The sequence below is a fragment of the Nicotiana tomentosiformis genome, chromosome 11 (assembly GCF_000390325.3).
Source record: "Nicotiana tomentosiformis chromosome 11, ASM39032v3, whole genome shotgun sequence".
Taxonomy (NCBI): domain Eukaryota; kingdom Viridiplantae; phylum Streptophyta; class Magnoliopsida; order Solanales; family Solanaceae; genus Nicotiana; species Nicotiana tomentosiformis.
This window is the reverse complement of record NC_090822.1, coordinates 72,470,168-72,481,549: the sequence shown is the minus strand read 5'-3', so window position 1 is coordinate 72,481,549 and position 11,382 is coordinate 72,470,168. Positions and strand designations below refer to the sequence as shown.

General features: G+C 41.7%; 1 long non-coding RNA gene and 1 other non-coding gene across 2 annotated transcripts in view; one reads left to right on the top strand and one right to left on the bottom strand.

The window, feature by feature from the left end:
- The first annotated feature begins 9,352 nt into the window (after nt 1-9,352).
- LOC104105247 (uncharacterized) overlaps nt 9,353-11,382 on the top strand; it is a 6,743-nt gene continuing 4,713 nt past the window's right edge. The window contains exon 1 of the long non-coding RNA XR_688316.4: nt 9,353-9,527. This is a non-coding gene — a long non-coding RNA (uncharacterized lncRNA). The remainder of the gene's footprint in view (nt 9,528-11,382) is intronic.
- On the bottom strand, nt 10,886-10,957 carry TRNAP-UGG (transfer RNA proline (anticodon UGG)). Its single transcript has one exon. It is a non-coding gene; the product is annotated as a tRNA-Pro (tRNA).

The window sequence follows — 11,382 nt, the reverse complement described above, 5'->3', positions numbered from 1 at the left end:
TGGCATCGATATCCCTCAGGGGTCGGTGCCTAAACACACTAAGATATCAGTTATGAGAGAGAAGCGATCTCGAACTCCGGATTACGCACCCATAGGAACCATGTCCTTTAATAATGAAGGTGCAAAAGGAGTCATACAACCTCACAATGATGCACTAGTAATATCTGTACTTATGAATAAAATTAAAGTTAAGCGTGTGTTAATTGATCCAGGTAGCTCGGCCAACATTATTAGATCGAAGGTCGTAGAATAGCTCGGTCTACAGGACCAAGTCATACCCGCAACCCTGGTTTTAAATGGATTCAATATGGCATGTGAAACTACCAAAGGCGAGATAATTCTGCCAATAAACGTGGCCGGAACAATTCAAGAAACAAAGTTTCACGTAATCGAAGGCGATATGAGGTACAACGCCCTTTTTGGAAGGCCATGGATCCACAATATGAGAGTTGTACCTTCGACCCTACACGAGGTTCTAAAATTCCCAACATCGGAGGGAGTCAAAATAGTTTACGGAGAACAACCAGCTATAAGAGAAATGTTTATCGTCGAAGAAGCAACCCGATATCTTCACTATCATCGGCAAAAGGATCAGGTTCGAAGGAGCAACGGAATGCCAAATAGCAATCACAAATGTCAGTTTCGACCCAATTAGAGAATCAGAAGACTGACGAAGATGATGAACATGGGGTCCCTCGATCTTTCGTGGTCCCCGAACGAAAGCTATACCTGGGCAAGTCATGTTGATCGAGTATCTGCCCGAACGAAAGGTATACTAGGCACGGGGGTTAAATCCCGAGCTCAGGAGAAATCTTATTCAATTTCTTATAACTAACATAGACTGTTTCGCTTGGTCTCGTCTTGACATGACAGGGATCCCACTGGGAATCACCACTCATAAGCTAAGCTTAAACCCAAAGTTCCACCTGGTAAAACAAAAAAGAAAGCCCCAGTCCGAGGTTAAACATGCCTTCATCAAAGACGAGGTAACCAAACTTCTTAAAATAGGGTCAATTCGGGAAGTAAAGTACCCCGAATGGCTAGAAAATGTGGTGGTAGTCCCTAAAAAGGGGAACAAACTTAGAATGTGTATAGATTATAAAGACCTAAACAAAGCATGCCCTAAGGATTCTTTTTCTTTTCCTAATATCGATCGTATGATCGATGCCATGGCCGGCCACGAGACTCTCAATTTTCTCCATGCCTATTCTGGGTACAACCAAATACAGATGAACCCGGAAGATCAGGAAAAGACCTCGTTTATCACTAAGTACGGGACTTACTGTTATAATGTAATGCCATTCGGTCTAAAAAATGTTGGTGCTACTTATCAACGCTTAGTAAACCGAATGTTCGAAAAGCAAATAGGAAAATCAACGGAAGTTTATATTGATGACATGTTAGTTAAATCCCTGCGAGCAGAGGACCATTTAAAGCATTTGCAGGAAACTTTTGACATACTGAGGGAATACAATATGAAGCTCAACCCCAAAAAATGTGCATTCAGGGTTGGTTCGAGCAAATTTCTCGGTTTCATAGTGTCCAATCGAGGAATCGCGATTAACCCCGATAAAATCAAAGCTATCGAGGACATCACAGTGATAGATAATGTAAAGATCGTACAGAGGCTAACGGGACGGATAGCCGCCCTAGGACGATTCATCTTGAGATCCTCGAATAGGAGCCACCGATTTTTCTCTCTACTTAAGAAGAAAGGCAATTTTGCGTGGACTCCGGAATGTCAACGGGCTCTAGAAGAACTAAAACGGTACTTATCGAGCCCAACATTGCATCATACCCCGAGGGCATACGAACAGCTTTATATGTATCTAGCTGTCTCAAAGATAGAGGTAAGTTGAGTCCTAGTTCGAGAAGAATGAGGTACGCAATTCCCTATTTATTATGTCAGTCGAACTTTAGGCGAAGCCGAAACTAGATATCTGCACTTAGAAAAATTAGCGTTTGCTTTAATAAGTGCCTCTAGGAAATTAAAACCATATTTCCAGTGCCATCCGATACATGTTGTAACAACTTATCCTTTACGAAATATTTTACACAAACCTGAGCTTTCAGGTCGATTGGCCAAATTGGCCATAGAGATCGGTGGATACGACATCGAGTATCAACCTCGAACCGCTATTAAATCTCAAATTTTAGCGAATTTTGTGGCCAACTTTACGCCGTCCCTCGTACCCGAAATTGAAAAGGAATTACTATAAAATTGGGTACCACTTCGGGAATTTGGACCCTCTTTACGGATGGAGCCTCGAACGCAAAAGGGTACGGGCTGGGCATCGAACAAAAATCACCCACAGGTAATGTAGTTAGACATTCTATTAAAACTACAAAATTGACTAACAACGAGGCCGAGTATGAGGCCGTAATTGCAGGTCTTAATTAGCTAAAAGTTTGGGAGCCGAGGTCGTAGAGGCTAAATGTGATTCCCTCCTCATGGTAAATCAAGTCAACGTGACCTTTAAAGTCCGAGAAGATCGAACGCATAGGTACTTGGATAAATTACAAGTGACTCTACATTGTTTAAGGAATGGACTTTTCAACATGTGCTTCGAGAACAGAACAGTGAGGCCGACACTCTTGCAAACTTAGGGTCTTCGGTCGAAGATGAAGAACTCAACTCGGGGACTGTCGTACAACTCATGAAATCAGTAATCAACGATGGTCATGCCGAGATAAACCCCACAAGCCTAACCTGGGATTGGAGAAATAAATATATAGAGTACTTCAAGAACGAGAAACTTCCATTGGATCCAAAGGAATCGAGGGCTCTACGCACAAAAGCTGCATGGTTCACCTTATCCAATGATGGAACACTGTTTAGAAGGATTTTCGATGGCCCACTGCAATATATTTGGGACCGAGAGATACCGACTACATCGTACGTGAGATTCATGAGGGTACTTGTGGGAATCATTCCGGTGCCGATTCATTAATCCACAAAATAATCAGAGCAGGATATTATTGGATCGATATGGACAAAGATGCAAGGGAGTTCGTTCGAAAATGCGACAAATGTCAAAGACATGCACCCATGATTCATCAACCCGGGGAACTTCTCCACTCGGTCCTATCTCATTGGCCTTTCATGAAATGGGGAATGGACATCGTCGGCCCCCTCCCATCGGCCCCAGGTAAGGCTCAGTTTATTTTGTTTATGACCGATTATTTCTCTAAATGGGTTAAAGAACATGCTTTCGAGAAAGTCAGAGAAAATGAGATGATAGACTTCATTTGGGACCACATTATATGTCGGTTCGGGATGCCATCTGAGATTGTATGTGATAATGGAAAGCAATTCATCGGAAGCAAAGTAACTAAATTTCTCGAAGACCACAAAATCAAAAGGATCATTTCGACACCTTACCATCCCAATGGGAACGGACAGGCTGAATCGACAAATAAAACCATATCTAAAATCTTAAGAAAATATTAACCGACGCTAAAGGTAAATGGAGAGAGATACTACCCGAGGTCTTGTGGGTATACCGAACAACATCAAAATCCAGTACCGGAGCAACACCATTCTCGTTGGTTTATGGCACCAAAGCTCTTATCCCGGTTGAGGTCGGAGAACCTAGTGTTAGATTTCAGTATGTGACAAATGAGTCGAATAACGAAACAATGAACAAGAGCCTTGAATTATTGGACGAAAAAGGAGAAACGGCTCTAGTCCGATTAGCCGCCCAAAAACAGCGGATTGAAAGATACTATAATCGAAGAACCAATCTTTGCCATTTTAATATCGAGGATTTAGTGCTGAGGAAAGTTACCCTCAACACCCGAAATTTGAATGAAGGAAAACTGGGTCCGAACTGAGAAGGACCGTATCAGGTTCTCGAAATTGTTGGTAAAGGATCCTACAAGCTCGGTGTAATAAACGGCAAACAACTACCAAGCAATTGGAACGTGTCGCACCTAAAACGATACTACTATTAAGATACAACCTCCTATGTTCATTTATATTTTGAAATTAACCCTTGCAGGTGTTCGATCAGAAATAGGAATGGATTATTCAACTCGAAGCCTTTAGGACTGAAAGCACGCATTAAACTCGTTTTCCCTTTGACCGGTTTTGTCCCAAATGGGTTTTTCGGCAAGGTTTTTAATGAGGCAACCATTGATCATGCTAACTTAGTACAATTCAACAGTATCTAAGGCCTCTTTACAATCAACCTCGAATACTGGGGGGGCATTTACCCTAAAAAATATCAAGTAAGTTTGATTATCAAGTTCGATGCAAGGAAGTTACTTCATAATAATAGGGATTCGATAGGAAAAATTGTAAGAGCCAAATGGTCAAAACGAACCATGCTCGTGTAGTTTGCTCGATCCCTGGTACAAAACATGAACACATGTATAATGACATAAAGAGAAATTTCTTCTTTGTTGATATCTCATGTCTCAGAATCCATCCTCTATTTCATGATCTATTATGCAAACAGGCTTAAGGGCCGACCATTACCCTATAAATCGGGGACTGCCAACCGAAAAATCAATGAGATCAAGCCCCACACTAAGCCTACAGGCTACATTACTTCGAGTTCGAGCAATCACTCACTCGACTATTAGGCCTACGGGCTACCTTACTTCGAATTCGAGTAATCACTCACTTGACCAATAAAGCCTAAGGGCTAACAATTACTTCGCGTTCGAGCAATCACTCGACTATTAAGCCTACGAGCTATATTACTTCGAGTTCGAGCAATCAATCACTCGACTATTAAGCCTACGGGCTACCTTATTTTGAGTTCGAGCAATCACTCACTCGACTACTAAGCCTACGGGCTACCTTACTTCAAGTTCGAGCAATCACTCACTCGACCAAAAAAGCCTAATGGCTACTCTTATTTCGAGTTTAAGCAATCACTTACTCGACTACTAAGCCTACGGGCTACCTTACTTTGAGTTCGAGAAATCACCCACTCAACCAATAAAGCCTAAGGGCTACTCTTAGTTCGAGTTCGAGCAATCATTCACTCGACTACTAAGCCTACGGGCTACATTACTTAGAGTTCGAGCAATCAGTCACTCGATTGATAAAGCCTAAGAGCTACTCTTATTTCGAGTTCGAGCAATCACTCACTCGACTATTAAGCCTACGGGCTACATTACTTCAAGTTTGAGAAATCACTCACTCGACCATAAAGCCTAAGGGCTACTCTTACTTTGAGTTCGAGCAAGCACTCACTCGGTTATAAAGGCTACAAGGTCCGAATTCGATCAAATTGCCTAAAGCCTCGAACTTATGAAAACTTTCATAAGGAGTGAATGAAATAAAATCTTTACAAGGCAGAGAATAAGACGGAGACAAGTCAGGAAAGGAAAAGATCTTTATATATATATATGAGAGTATTTACAACGTCTGATCAGGACACTACACAAAAATATCAAAATGGGGAAAACCTTAATTATCTCCGGGGGCAGTCTTTTCTCCATCGGGCTCCTCCCCGCTCTTCGACCCACTCCTGATCCCATCATCATCATCATCGAAAGCCAAGGCTCCAACACCGACTTCAAGCTCTTTATCCCTTTTTATCTCTTCGGTAAGATCGAAACCTCGAGCATGGATCTCCTCGAGGGTTTCCCTCTGAGATTGGCATTTGGCGAGTTCAGCAACTCAATGTGCTCGAGTTTTAGCGGTCTCGGCTGCCTCTCTCGCTTGTACCTGAGAGGCTTCAGCATCGGCCCGATAGACGGCCACGAATGCATCTGCATCGGCCTTTGCTTTTTCGGCTTCAGATTTGGCCTTGGCAAGTTCGGAAGCCAACCGAGCCTCGAGCTCCTCTATTTTTCTTGCTTGAACCAAGCTCCTCTCCTTCATGCCTTGAAGGTGACTTTCGGCCGATGATAATTGGGCTCGAGCAGTTTCTTTTTCTGCAGCGAGGCGGTCCATGCCATCTTTCCATCCCAAGGTCTCTGCCCTTATCGTATCGACCTCCTTACGAAGCTTCCCAATTACTTCAAACTTCTGCTGCAGCTGTGAGATCGAAATATTAGCCACCGCTCCAGAATCGAGCCCATGGGTTTTTAAGATTATCATTACATGCTCGGTCAGGTCGGTCTGGTCTTGATGATCCTTGGCCAACTCGGCTCGAAGGTCCCTGATTTCCTCTTCCCTTTTCCCGCAGAGGAGTTTAAGGGCGTTTCTCTCCTCTGTGGCCCTTCGGAGGTCGGCCTCATACCGACTCATCTCGGCTCGACACTGAGAACATGCTTCTTGATGAAGCATTGAAGCCTACGAAGAAAGAAGAAAAGAAGTTAGAAAAGAAAAACAAATATAAAAGTGGTACCAACGAAGGGTGTTAAAGGTTACCCGATTCAGAGCTTGTTGCACTTCGTAGAAAAGGCCCGACACATCACTAGGGCCAGAAACATCCTCGACACCAGTAAACAAATCACGAAAAGGGTCCTCTCCTTCATGAGATCGGCCTACCTCGAGGGTCCCCAAAGCTTGGGCTTCACGAATCGCCCCTTCGGAAAAAGCAGGGAGAGTAGGCGAGTCTCCAATTACTATTGCCCCAAGCGAGTCGCTTGGGGCGTTCTCCTCAGTTCGGAGAGCTTCAGGACCGACCGCTTCAGATATACCCACCGTTTGTTGACTTCGGTGGGAGGCATTCTTGATCTATAACAATTCGGGGACTCTGCCCGAATCCTTCTCTGATATCCCCTCAGTTCGAGGCGGACCTTCATAAACCACCATCGATCCAACTGCCTTTGGGGCATCGATGGTTTTCTTCACTCGGGCCACCAGTATGGAGCCATCATTTTCTTCTTCGTCGTCATCTTCATCCCTTAGACACCGAACAGATTCTTCGGTCAGAGGGATGATTTTCCTCCTCGGCTTACGAGCCGTCCTTGTCTTAAGTTCTGGATCCTCGGAAGTAGAGGCCCTTTTTCTCTTATTGCCCTTCGCCGGTTTCGGACCCGGGGCCGAAGTCTCTTCCTCACCAGATGGGGGTCTCACAACCGCATCTTTGCCCAGGCCTAAGCACAAGAAAATTGGTTAAGTATATGAAAAACATTCTGTTCGAACCATCAAACACATGAGAAAAAGGCTTACCATGATTTTTAGCCTCTCATCGGTCCTTTGACAAATCACACCACGAGCGCTCGGCGTATGTAGAGGTCGAAGCCATGCCCCGTACCTAGCTCTTAAGGTTAGGAACTGCACCGAGCATCCAAGGGACCGCTGCATCGCAAAAGGGGATATCAGTGAGAAAGAAACGAAGGGGCAAAACAATAGGAGATAACAGCAGAATTACAATTATGCTTCATGTTCCATTCCTCGGGAAATGGCATCTTCTCGGCCAGAATTAGGTCTGAAGTCTTCACTCGAACGAACCTGCCCATCCAGCCTCAATCATTGTCCTCGTCTATGCTCGAGAACAGCACCTTGGTAGCCCGACGCTGAAGTTTTATTAACCCACCTCGATAAAAGCGAGGGTTGTACAATCTAATGAGGTGGTCAAGGGTGAAAGGCATCCCCTCGATTTTGTTCACGAAGAAGCTGATCAGAATAACAATCCGCCAAAAAGAAGGATGGATTAGGCCTAGGGTTATTTGGTATTGGCAGAAAAAATCGATAACAACAGGGTCGAAGGGGCCCAATGTGAAAGGGTAAGTATACACACTTAAAAACCCTTTTCATATAAGTAGTAATATTTTCTTCGGGTGTCGAAATTATCACTTCTTTTTTCTCCCAGTTACAATCTTTCCTCAGCTGCTCGAGGTGTCTCTTAGTTATCGAGCACATATACCTCGATACTGGTTCACATCGACCAGGAACCAACGAGGCTTTATCGATCTTAAAATCAGAAGTAAGAATACACCTCCCAGGAATGCAAAGTAAGAATACACCTCCCAGGAATGCACTCCTCCGGTTGTGGCTCCACCGGTGTTTTATAGCCGGCAGGCCGCGAAGAAGAAGCACTTTCTTTTTGGGCAACGGTTTTTGACATTTTCGCCATTTGAATTAAAAGATTGAAAATAGAAGGATATGACAATGATTTGGTGTTTTAAAAGGGAGATTTTGCAATGAAAATCATAGATTCACAAAATGAAGAACTCAGAAGATGCGAGAAAGGACTTAGAAAATTTGGAAAATAGAGATGTAAAAGTGATAAATGGTAAAAAGAGGGGCTATTTATAGATTGGGTAATGGTGGTTCAATATCGGCAGTGGCCGACCATCATCTGATACGCATTAAATGCCTTGGTAAACTGAACCGACGGGACAACTATCACGTACGTCATGGTCGGGCTCGCTGCAAACGTCAGTGTATATCTAATAGTGCCGTTGGAAAATCATGTCGTTTCTCGCCACATCCTTTCCGAGAAACGAGGGGACTATCTGTATACGGTCAAAACCGATTTCGACCTTCATACGACTGGTCAAGATGGGAACATAATGGACCGAAGAACGTCTTCATAATATCGAGATGAGATCCGAAGCCAGGTTACTGAGCTTCAAGTTTCAGGGACCGATCAGTACCGAGCTCGAAGTCATTATCGAGCTCGAATCCAAATCGAACTATGATGCGAAGCGACGTTATTGAGCTTAAGAGACAAAGGTCGACCAATACTGAGCCCGAATCAATACCGGGCCCCGAATCAATATCGAGCTCGAGTTAATATTGGGCTCTTAATCGGGAGATCGATCAACATCAAGCCCGATCAAGATCGAGCTAAGGGACAAGAGCCGTTACAGCCACACTGAGGGATAAAATCTCGGTGGGAATTAGGGAAAAGCAAAACTATCATGAATTCTCCACTATATATTTTTAATTATATCCAAAATAAGATCCCTCCACTATAAGAGGGATGACTATTATTTTTGTAGTCATCCAACTATTAAGGCATTAATACACCATAACTCAGATACTCTGGAGACACTCCCATATTGAGAGATTATACTTTTTAAGCTTTATACATTGATCCATCTTGCTTATCCATAAATAATCCTCCATTCAACTTTGTTTGTATTTCATTCTTTATAGTCAATACAAGATATTCCTACTTACTTTTATGATTTGTGCCAAATTATATCACGTACCCTTAGAACTACGTACAAATTCAACTCTATCCGTTTTTCGGGTAAACAAAAACTTAGGTAAAAAGGAAGAATTTTTGAAATTTTTATTCTAAAACAAGTACTACTGCTAAAAATCGTAAAAAAAAAAAAAAACTAAAGTAAGATTGTTACTAGTCCTAATACTTTTCTGTTTTAAAAAAATAACATATGTTTTTAATTAATTTTTATTTTACTCAATTTAGTGAGTTGTCATATAAAATTGATGGGAGTGTCACCTAAATTGAGAGTACAGACTAGGCAAAAAAGGACCGAATGTCAGAAGCCAACTATCCAAGTTCTGAATTATGCACGCGCACAGCTTACGCTTTGGGTATAATTCCGAAGGAAAATATTATTTTTAAATCCTCGAAAATTCTTTCTCTGCAAGCCTGGAAGTGCAACCAACATTCTCTGCTTCTGCTCGCCTCTTCAGCTTTCTGGTTAGTACTGTGACAATTCTGTCAACTCTCAACTCTCATCTAATACTGTTGTTTAGCTACTCTATATGATAACACTCCTTTAGAAGCAGACAATTGTATAAAATGTGCACTTGAGTAGTAAAATTGAGGTTATTAATTAATCCTTTGCTCAATCATAGATTAAAGGCATATAGAGCTGAGATTGTTAGTGCTAGGTGATTGAATTCTGATTTGTGCGATAAATTTGGGACCTATTGCACCCTAAGTGAGAATCATACCTCTAGCTCATACCTATTTCATGCATCTCCATTCTTCCTTTTGGGTCTCATCTTTACCCTATTCTTACTTTGTCTCATTAGAAGTTCAAAAATGAGTGGAGCGAGGGGCTTTAGAGGGGAAAAATATGAGAAGATGGGGTGGGAGCGAGCTTTAATTGAAGTAGGGAAGGAGCTCCTCATTAGACAATGTTTAGGGTCAAATATTTGGTTCTGAAAAGTAGGCATTCCTCACATCAAAATACTGGGCACCTAAAAGTGTGGCATTCCGAGAACTGAACTTGGGACCTCTCACACCCTAAGCGAGAATCATAACACTTGACCAAATTCCCTATTCTTGCGTTTTGTTCTCTTCCCTCTGTAATTTCTCTTTGCTTATGTGTCCTTTAAATTGCTTATTTTATCTATGATTTATTGGTATATGCATTAAACAATCTGTGGGTCACTGTGTTGTGATTACTGTGGTGATTTTTTATTGATTGCATAAAGTTTTTTTTGGCCATGAAGTTCCCAGTTTAATATAAAGAGATGCTGAATATACTGACATATGCAAATTATTGGAATAGTAGTCTCTGAATTGAAAATACATCCTTGCATAAGTTAGATGTCGAACAGTCTGTTCACTTCTGTTGAAAAGCTGCATTTGCCTAGCTCAAAATAAAAAGAAATAAAAGGGAAAAAGCTAAGAGTAATAAATTTGAAAAAAAAAACTAAATTCCACAGATTTATCCATGTTTTTGTTATAGTGTTATAGTTGACTTTGGATCAGATCTCTGATACTATTAAAGTGACTTCTCTTAACCCCTCTAGAATTGCATGAAGATAAAGGTGTGTGCTTGGTTCAAACATACAACATTTGTTTTGATTCTTCATTTAGAAGTTTAATGCACTAAATAGAGCAATCGGTAGGAATTCTTTCAGATAAAAAACTGTCTTACCTCTGCACTCGTTTCATAAGGGGGAGTCAGACTCAGATTCAAGGTTAAATTTTCTGTTAAAAGGAACAAAAAGTGATTGATTAATGGTGCACTCAATCAAAACAAGATGGGAGATTTTGTCAGATTTTAAGGCTAGTTTTATTATGTGTATTCAATCAAAAAAGATGGGGCATTCCGAGAATCGAACTCGGGACCTCTCGCACCCAAAGCGAGAATCATACCACTAGACCAAATGCCCAGTTGTTGAATAATGTGTTTTGACTTTTGACTCATGATCAATGCGCTTTTCCAGTGATTAGCAATGACTCAATTATAAATGACATGCTTCATTGCAAATATATAACCTTTCAGCTTCTTATTTCATACCTGTTGATCTGCATTTCCTTACTGAGAAATATTTTTGAGAACTTATGCTGACACCCTTAGAATAATGTTAGTGGATAAACAGAGAGTTTTAACCTCCTCTTTGCACCATTCCCTCTGATGCTCGGCTTTTTCTGATTCCTAAAGAGCTATCAGCTTTGATTATTTCTGGTACATAATATTTACAGTCCTTTTTAATCATACTCAATCCTTTGGGACATGTCACAAGGAACTATAACTATAGATAGCTTAATGCCTCATGTTTTAGCCCCATAATTTGTGTTGAAGTCGCAACTTAAG